The following is a 10,832-nucleotide window of genomic DNA, read 5'->3' as shown; positions in this document are numbered from 1 at the left end:
GGAGAACTTAGATTTGATTCAGTTCATTAATTTTTTTTCTAGAGCAGAGAAGAGCAAAGAGAGTGGCAAAGGAGTGGGAATACAGCCGCTGAGCCCTTAAAGTGCGAAAATGTGTAGTCTTTTAAGTGTAACTATACATCACTTAGCTTTCCCCAAAATTTTCCTAGAAAAATGCATGTGCCTGGTATTTCTGCTCTTTTGCCCTCCCCACACACCTACCTGTTCTTCCCAAACTTTTCAACCCAACTCTCTGTAGACACCCTATAATGTAAAAAGTAAAATGTCCAATTACCACAGCTTTTCAGGGTATGGAGTATCCTGTTTTTAGAAGCACAGGACTGGCTTTCCAAATTGACATTCAGAGATTTAATCCAGTGGCTTAACAGAGCAAGGAAAGCCCCAAATCACCCTTTCAAGCTTATCTCCTGTTTCTCACCACCATGACTCTAGACATACTGAACCAAAGCCTTCGTTGCTGTACCCAACTAGAGTAGATTCTCCAAGTCACCACCTATGAAGGCAACGCTAATTACAACTGTTATGATAACTTATTTCATGCCAGTTACTGTGCTGGGCACCCTCAAATAACCAATTTCTGTCCATGTAAATATATAGTTTGTATATACATGTGTATACACCATTGTCCTTCCGTATCCATGGGGGATTGGTTTCAGAAAGCAGCCCCAACCAATGTTCAAGTTCTTTATATAAAATGGCATAGTATTTGCGTATAGCCTAGCCACATTCACTAGTATACTTTAAATCATTTCTAGATTACTTACAATACCTTGATATAATGTAAATGCTATGTAAACAGTCGTATGCTATATTGCTGCTTTGTATTTTTTAATTGCTATTTATTTTATTTATTTATTTATTTATTTTTGATATGGAGTTTCATCACTCTGTCACCCCGACTGGAGTGCAGTGGCACCATCTGGGCTCACTGCAACCTCTGCCTCAGCCTTTCAAGTAGCTGGGATTACAGGCACCCGCCACCACACCCAGCTAATCTTTGTATTTTTAGTAGAGATGGGTTTTCACCATGTTGGCCAGGCTAATCTCAAACTGCTGACCTCAGGTCCACCCACCTTTGCCTCCCAAAGTGCTAGGATTACAGACGTGAGCCACAGTGCCCAGTCTTACTTAATATTTTTGACCTGTGGTGGTTGAATCCACTGATGCAAAACCTATGGCTATGGAAGGTCAACTGGGGAGAGAGAGAAGAAAGAGAGGGAGAGAATTCCTACTATACTGGCTAAGAAAATGAAATAAAAACAGGAATATTACTACAGATCATATAGACATTAGCAGAAGATATTATAATTTCATGCCAATTAATTTGATAATGTAGATGAAATGCACTAATTCTATAAAAAAGACAATTTGTCATAACTGAAATAGGGTAAAATTTAAAAAATCTGAAAAGCTCTTCATTTTTAAAGAAATTGAATGTTGTTCAACAGACTTCTCACAAAAGTAATTCCAGGTCCAGGTGGTTTCAATGGTCAAATTTATCAAACACATAAGGAAGAATGAACTCCAATCTTGGGCAAAATTTGTTTAAAAAATAGAGGAGGAAACGGGTTTTTCCCCTTATTCTGAGGCCAGTGTAACCCAAATAACATAACATCAACACTACAAAAAAATTAATGTACAGCTTAATAGACTACATGAACATAGAAACAAAAAAAGTTTAATAAAATGTCAGCAAATTGAATCCATCAGTATATAGAGAGATAATACATCATGATGGATTTGGGTTTATCCCAAATGCAAGGAATGCAAGGTGAATTTAATGATCTAAAAACCAATCAGTGTAATTCACCATATTAACAGGCTGAAAAAGAAAAACTATCATCATCCCAATAAATGCAGAAAGACCACTTAAAATTCAATACCTACTCATAAAAACTGCCAAAAAAATCTAGAAGAGACTTCCTCAACATGGTAAAGGGCATCCATGAAAAATCTATAGCCAATATCAGACTTTACATTAATACATTGAACACGCTTACCCTCATATCAAAAACAAGGCAAGGATGCCCCATCTTACCGCTTCTTTTTAACATTTGTCTATAGTTTATAAACATTAATAAAGCAAGAAAAAGATATGAAAAGTGTAACAATTCAGAAGGAAGTAAAATTGTCCCTATTTTCAGATGGCATGATGGTGGTTTACACATAATTGACAAAACTACCAGAACTAACAAATTTAGGAAGGTCTCAGGATACCAGGTTAATATACATAAATCAGTTCTATTTTTATATACTAACAGCAAAAATGTAGTCTGTAAAAATATATATCATATTTGAAGAAGTGTAATAAGAGAAGCTATATAGTTAGCAACCAAACATATGTAAAGGTATACAGCATCATCAATCACTAAGAGGCCAGATACGGTAGCTCTTGCCTGTAATCCCAACACTTTGGGAGGTTAAAGTGGAAGGATTGCTTGAGCCCAGGTGTTTGAGATTGGCCTGGGAAATTTACTGAGATCCCTTCTCTGTAATGTTTTTTTTTTAGTAGCCAGTGTTGGTGTTGTGTGCCTGTACTACCAGTTACTCAGGAGGCTGAAGTGGGAGAAACATTTTGATCCCAGGAAGTCCAGGCTGTATTGAACTATGATTGCACCACTGCATTCCAGCCCAGACAACACAGTGAGACCTTGTCTAAAATAAAATAAAATATAATACAATGTAAATATATATATTTTATATATATAATAAAATCCCTAGTGAAATACAAATTACACAACTTTTTTTTGTGAGAGGGAGTCTCACTCTGTCACCCAGGCTGGAGTGCCATAGTGTGGTCTCGGCTCACTGCAACTTCTGCCTCCCAGGTTCAAGTCATTCTCCTGCCTCAGCCTCCCAAGTAGCCAGGATTACAGGCACATGCCACCACACTTGGCTAATTTTTGTATTTTTAGTAGAGATGAGGTTTCACTGTGTTGGCCAGGCTGGCCTCCAAGTCTTGACCTGGTGATCCATCCGCCTCAGCCTCCCAAAGTGCTGGGATTACAGGCGTGAGCCACTGCAGCTATCCAATAATGAGATACCTTTACATACCCATTAGAATGTCTAAAATTGAAACACCTGGAAATATCAAGTGCTGATGAGGAGGAAGAGCAACTGAAACTCTCATATACTGTGGGTGGCAATACAAACTGGTCCAACCACTTTGGTAAACAGTTTACTGGTGTCTGATAAAACTAGGTATACATTTACCTTATGGCCCAGCAATACTACCCCGGATACTTACCTGAGAGAAATAAAAACTTACGTTCACACTAAAAAGTGTATGTGAATGGTGTGCTCACTTTATTTATAATTATTCCAAACTAAAAATAACCCAGATTTCTTTCAGCAGATGAATGGATAAGCAACCTGGAGTATATCCATACAATGGAATACTACTGAACAAGATGAGAGAACAAACTGCTGATACACACAGCAACACATCTGACTCTCAAGTGAAGAAAGCCACATTCAAGAGACTGCATGTAATAGACTAAGTTCATATGACATCCAGAAAAGGCAAAATAGAGACAAAATATAGATCACTTCTTGCCAGGGACTCGAGATGGGAGGAAGTATTTACTACAAAAGTGCATGAGAAAATTCTGAGAGGAGAAAAAGGTGATAGAATTGTTCTATGTTTTGATTATAGTGGTGATTAAGTAACTGTGTGTTTGCCATAATGCATAGAACAGTATTGTTTTAGCCCATTCTCACACTGCTGTAAAGCAACACTTGAGACTGGGCAATTTATAAAGAAAAGAGGCTGTACAAGAAGCATGGCTGGAGATGCCTCAGGAAACTTACAGTCATGGTGGAAGGCAAAGGGGAAGTAGGCTCCTCTTACACAGCCAGAGCAGGAAAAAGGGGTGATGGGGAGGTACTACACACTTTTAAACTACCAGATCTCACTACAACTTACTCACTATCAGGAGAATAACACCAATGGGGAAATCCACCCCCATGATCCAGTCACTTCCCACGAGGTCCCACCTCCAGCATTGGAGATTACCATTTGATGAGAGATTTGAACGGGGACACAGACCCAAACCATACCGAGTACATTAAAAAGATAAACGTTCCTGCTTATAAATTCTATCTCAAGAAACCTCCCCCCGAAAGCAATCACACTTTTATATATTAGCAAAAAAAATTGGAACATGAAACTTAAGTTAATTCAAGTATTGAAATATGTACCTATGAAAGCAGGACAGAGAACTTTGAGGCCATTAAACTAAAGGGGGAAAGAACTCTGGACAGAATGCCCAAATCAACCCTTAGGATACTGTGAGAACAACCAAAGCAATCTCAAATTCCTCTCCTCCACACCACATATTTTCTATTATCTCTTAATATAGACCCACTCTAAGGGAACTAAAACTTTATCTACAAAGGAACTGACATTTACTGCACAGAAATCCTACTGGAAATTTTCTCTCTCTGTGTATGGCATACCCAAAAGTAAATACCATAGACAAGGGGTACTGTTAGCATCTGGCAAGTTTACACCATTCTATGGAAACACCACAGTCATGAATATTATTCTTCAGTCAGAAGGCTACTCGTTATTATGTTCAGGTGGCCAGGAGTGGTGGCTCATGCCTGTGATCTCAGCACTTTGGGAGGCTGAGACAGACAGATCACTTGGGGCCAGGAGTTCAAGACCTGCCTGGTCAACATGGTGAAATTCTGTTTCTATAAAAAAAAGAACAATAATACAAAAACGATCTGAGTAGCCTGGAATCCTAGCTACTCGGGAGGCTGAAACAAGAGAATCACTCGAACGTGGGAGGCAGAGGTTTGCAGTGAGCTGAGATCTCACCACCACACTCTAGCCTGGGTGACAGAGTGAGACTGTCTCAAAAAAAAAAATTTTTTTTTTCAGGAAAATGAGATAAGAACAGCTTAGAAATAGATATCATTGTTTCTTAGAAACATCAGTGTTAGGTCTTAACGCTGGTTTGAGTGTCCTTCAGTGCTTACTATATAGATGCCTTCAAGAGTTTAGCAATTTTCTCAGAGAGCTTCCATCTTTCTTCATAGTAAACCAGATCTTAGATCCTATTCTTTGTACATCTAGTAGCCAAAATATGTCTCCCCAGTGTTCAGTTGTCTCTTGGTTTATCTAAGTTTTGACTGTGTTTCTGTGACACTGATTCATTCTGCACACTGGAGAGAGAAGCAATAGTACACATAGAGAAGTTGTGAATGTAACATTACCTCCATTCACTTATGCATTCATTCATTCACCAAATGTTTCGGTGCTCACGATGTGCCAGTGGCAATGAGTAATATAGTAAGAATAAGGCTACCTACCAATTATATTTTGTTTAGAACAGTGCCAGGCATTTTATTTGGATTAACTTGTTTAATCTTCACCCAATTAGGTACTCTATAGAAAAGAAAACTGAAGCATAGAGAGGTTTATTTGTGTAAGATCCTAGAGAAAGTAAGTGGCACAAGCAGAATTTGAACCCAGACAATTCTGCCTCAAAACCACCATTGAACACTGATAAGGCTGGAGAGGCAGGCAGGGACTAGAGCATGCAGTGCTGGTTGCTTCTCAGGATGACATTTGGATTTAATTTTAATGATAAAAGCAAGACATTAAAGGTTTTTCAAAGCAGGGGTTTTCATAAACATATTTGTGCTTTCCTGCAATCAGGCAAGCTGCAGCATGAAAATGGGTTGGAGAGCCCAGGCTAGAGGCTGGGACAGTTGTGCCCAGGAGGGTGGGTCAGGACGTTGTCACAGCGGGTAATAGAAGTGAGTGGATACCAGAGTCAAACTGGAAGGTGTGAGGATGGAGTGAGACATGAGGAAAAGAGGAAATCACCGATGACCCCTGCATTCATTTCCTATGGCTGCTGTGACAAATTAGGACCAACTTCGTGGCTTAAAACCACATTAGTGTATCATCTTACAGTCCTGGAGGTCAGAAGTCTAAAATGGGTCCACAAGGCTGCCTTACCACCAAGCCCGTGCTTTACCAACTAGTGGATGAAAAGATAATAGGATTATCAAGAAAAATGATATCAAAAAGAATTGAAGGCTCGACTTAGCATGAACCTCATCTGCCTCAATGCTGAATACTTTCTCTGTTTCCCACCCCTACTTTCTAGGTTTTAGGCAAGTAGTTCAATTTCATTTTTTCCTTTTTTTTTTTTATTTTACTTCTTCTTTTTTTTTTTTTAAGATGGAGTCTCATTCTATCGCCCAGGCTGGATGTGCAGTGATGCAATCTCGGCTCACTGCAACCTCCACCTCCTGAGTTAGATCGTTTCTCCTGCATCAGCCTCCAAAGTAGCTGGGAGTACAGGTGCCCACCACCAGGCCCCTGTAATATTTGTATTTTTAGTAGCTATTAGGTTTCACCATGTTGGTCAGGCTGGTCTGGAACTTCTGACCTCAGGTGATCCACCTGCCTCAGCCTCCTAAAGTGCTAGCATTATAGGCATGAGCCACAGGTAGTTCAATTTCAAATGAAAACCCGCAACTGAGTAGAGGTAGACCCATCAAATAGCAGGGTAAGACCTTTCTGATAGAGTATGCCTCTGCCCACCAGCACTCACTTCAGGACTGTCTCCTCCACGTCAGCCTTCCCTAATATATCACTGTTACCAAAGCACTTGCATTTTATAATATGACAGAGAAGGAAGAATAATGCTTTCCATAAAAATATGAATTAAGCTGGGTACAGTAGCTCACACTTGCAATTCCAGCACTTTGGAGGCCAAGGTGGGAGGATCACCTGAGCTAAGGAATTAGGGACTAGCCCAGGCAACATAGCCAGAACTTGTCTCTACTAAAAATACATTTTTTAAAAAATCAGCCAGGTGTGGTGGCACAAGTCTATTGTCCCAGCTCCTTGGGAAGTTAAGGTGGGAGGATCACTTGAGCCCAGGAGATTGAGGCTGCAGTGAGCCATAATTGTACCACTGTACTCCAGTGTCAGTGACCCAGCAAGATTTCATCTCAAAAATAAATAAATAAAATAGGACAGTGAAGGTAAAATAATGGTTTCCATAAAAATATGAATTAGGCTGGGCACAGAGGCTCACACCTATAATCCCAGCATTTAAGGAGACCGAGGCAGGAGGATCATTTGAGCCCACGAGTTTGAGACCAACCTAAGCAACATAGTGAGACTCTGCCTCTGCAAAAAAACTTAAATTACAGCACTTTAGGCCTCTTGGGAGAGATATTTGAGGCAATATTTGGACAAGTCAAATAAAAACATAAATATGACCTGATTTTAATATTCTGCAATTTCCTCACACACCTCCCCACCCTCACTTTTCATTGTAAGTGACACTGAGTAATTTGCTTAAAAGAACAAGTTCTGTTTGAAGAATGTGTTCTATATTTGAAACAACAAAAAGTACCTGTTTGGAGAAAAAGTCTTTTGCTAGTTTTGTTCTCATAAAAGTTTAATAGAAGGCAACTAAAGTTTAAGATCTCCCAGAGGACAAATAAAGATATTTCTCAGCAAATGTAGAATCGCAATTTTCATTGGTACTGGGGGATTTTACACACAAATGCAATTTTATTTTACATTTAAAAGAGGTAAGTAAATAGACAAATCAATTTTAGCTGCTCTGAAATGTCATACCGGGTCATTAATTTTAAAAGATAGGACTTCAATAATAGTTAAAAGAATGAAGGCCCAAGGGAAAGGCTGAGAATAATCACCTTCAAAATTCTGAATTATCAGCAGCCTCAGATCAGAATCAAGAGAAGCCTAATTCAGCTTCCTTGTGATGTTTTCCATTGCATGTTTTACCTTTAAAATATAGGTTCAAATGGAATTCTCTTTTACAAAAACAGAAACTCTCTTTCCTTAAAGTACGAGAACATACTCCATGTGCTGGATAGATACTAGGATGAATTCTGGCAAAACCAACCTCAATAAAATAAAGACCTATTGTCTAATCTACATTCAGATCGGAGATATGAGACTTGCACCTGGCCATCTCTGTGGTGGAGACAGAGATATAAACATAATATTTGCTATGGTATAAAATTTAAATGAGGCCAGGCATGATGACTCATGCCTGTAATCTCAGCACTATGGGAGGCCAAAGTGGGTTTATCGCTTGAGCGTAGGAGTTTGATACCAGCCTGGACAACATGGCGAAAGCTTGTCTCTACATAAAATATAAAAATTAGCCTAGCATGGTGGTGTGCACCTGTAGTCCCAGCTACTTGGGGGGCTGAAGCAAGAAGATTACTTGAGCCAAGGAGGTTGAATTTCAGTGAGTCATTCCAGCCTGGGAGACACCTCAAAAAAAAAATGTTGAATAGACACATACAAGCAGCAGTTTAATGCACACTTGAAGGAGAGACAACAGAGAGTGATCTTCCCAAATAAGGTGACATTCAAACTTACTCTGAAATAATCAGGAGTTTCTCAAGAGGAATTCTGCACCTACCACTGTCAAATCAGAAAGTACAAGTTAAACACTTGCACTGTTTTTTCAAAAAAAAAAATTACAACAATCATAGAATTAAGGTTTTGCCATTCTAGACAATGTGAATTTGGAGAGCATCACAAAGAGTCTGTGCTATGTAAATTATCTAAGCCTCAGTATACTCATCTGTAAAGTAGGTTTATAAGGCTATGATATGATCATGTGTATAAGGTAATTGACAGTCCCAGGAACATGGTAGTTTCTCTTTTAACTGAAATGGAACATTAACCTACATTAACAAAATAAGTTCAATTGTATGGTTTTTGCTATTATTTTTACACATTCTGGTTGATTTTCCTGATTTTCAGAGCAAAGAAATGGTCTCTAACTAAAGAACTGAAAAAAGCTTAAGCTACTGAAATTCTTTATTGAATAAAGATAGGCTTTTAATTTTAGCTACACCTGATAAATCCACAGATTGATTTTACACTAGAATTTTTTCTAACTATCCAGAATTCTGTCTCAATCCTGTTAGGGCATCTAATCCTGTTAGGGGTTTTTTTAAATGACAGTTTTATTGAGATGTAACTTACATATCATAAAATTCACCAATTTAAAGTGTAAAAGTCAATGGTTTTAATATATTTGCAGAGTTGGCAACCATCACTGTAATCAATTTAAAATATTTTTATTATCCTGGAAGAAAATCTCACACCTATTAACAGTAACTTCCCATTTTTCCTAAACTCCCTCATCCCCTGAAAGTCCTAGGCAACCATTAATCCATTTTCTATCTCTATAGATTTTGCTTATTCTGGACATTTCATTTAAGTGGAATTATGCAATGTGTGATCTTTTGTGACTGACTTCTTTTACTTAGCTTCATGTGTTCAAGGTTCATCCATGTTGCAGTATCAGTGCTTCTTTTGATGACTGAATATTATTTCATTGCATGAATACACCACATATTATTTATCCATTCATTAGTTGCTGGACATTTGAGTTGTTTTCACTCTTTGGCTATTGCAACTAATTCTTCTGTGAATATCCGCATATAAATTTTTATGTAGACACATGATTTTAATTCTCTCAGGTGGGTATTTGCCTAGAAATGGAATTGCTGGGAAGTATTGAAACTCCATATTTAACCTTTTGAGGAACTACCAGGTTGTTTCCAAATTGGCTGCCTCACTTTACCTCCCTAGCAACAGTATATGAGGGTTCCAGTTTTTCCACATCTTCATGAACTCTTGTTATTGTCCTTTTCATTTCAGCCATTGGAGTGAGTGTGAAGAGGTCTGTCAGTGTGGTTTTGATTTGCATTTCCAATGGCCAATGATATTGAGCAGATGTTCCTAAGCATCTTGGCTGTTGGTACATCTTCCCTGGAGATATGTCTGTTCAAATTCTTTATCTCATGTTTAAACTGAGTTATTTTACTCCTTTCTTTTTATTTTTCTTTCTTTCTTTCAGATAGGGTCTTGCTCTGTCACCCAGACTGGAATACAGTGGCCTGAACATGACTCACCGTAGCCTCAAGCTCCTGGGCTATACTGGGTTATTTTTCTTTTCATTGTTTGTTTGTAAGAGTTTTTGACATATTCTAAATAAAAATTCCTTGTCAGATATATATTTACAAATATTTTTCCCAGGTTGTGGCTTGTCTTTTGACTTCCCTTATTTTTATTTTACTTTATTTTAGATAGAGTTTTGCTCTGTTGCCCAGGCTGGAATGTAGTGGCACTATCTCAGCTCACTGCAACCTCCATCTCCTGGGTTCAAGCTATTCTCCTGTTTCAGCCTCCTGAGTAGCTGGGATTACAGTCGCCCACTACCACACCTGGCTAATTTTTGTATTTTTTTAGTAGAGACGGGGTTTCATCATGTTGGCCAGGCTGGTCTTGAACTCCCAACCTCAAGTGATCTGCCCACCTTGGCCTCCCAAAGTGCTGGGATTAGAGATGTGAGCCACTTCACCCAGCTTCTTTTCACTTTCTTGATGGTATCCTTTGAAGCACAAAAGCTTTTAATTTTGGTAAAATCCAATTTATCTATTTTGTTGTTGTTGTTGTTGTGTCTGCTTTTGTATCTTATGTAAGAAACTACTGGCTGGGTGCAGTGGCTCATACCTGTAACCCCAGCACTTTGGGAGGCTGAGGCGGGTGGATCACCAGAGGTCAGGAGTTTGAGACCAGCTTGGCCAAAATGGCAAAATCCTGTCTCTACTAAAAATACAAAAATTATCCGGGTGTGGGGGCACGTGCCTGTAATCCCAACTACTCAGAAGGTTGAGGCAGGAGAATTGTTTGAACCCAGGAGGCGGGGGAGTTTGCAGTAAGCTGAGATCACACCACTGCACTCCAGCCTGGTCAACTAAGTAAGACTCCATCGGGAAAGGGA

Source organism: Aotus nancymaae, unplaced genomic scaffold (genome assembly GCF_030222135.1).
Source record: "Aotus nancymaae isolate 86718 unplaced genomic scaffold, 86718_ANA_hifiasm-v0.15.2.pri h1tg000046l, whole genome shotgun sequence".
Lineage (NCBI taxonomy): Eukaryota > Metazoa > Chordata > Mammalia > Primates > Aotidae > Aotus > Aotus nancymaae.
The sequence above is the reverse complement of the archived record's forward strand: the minus strand, read 5'-3'. Positions refer to the sequence as shown.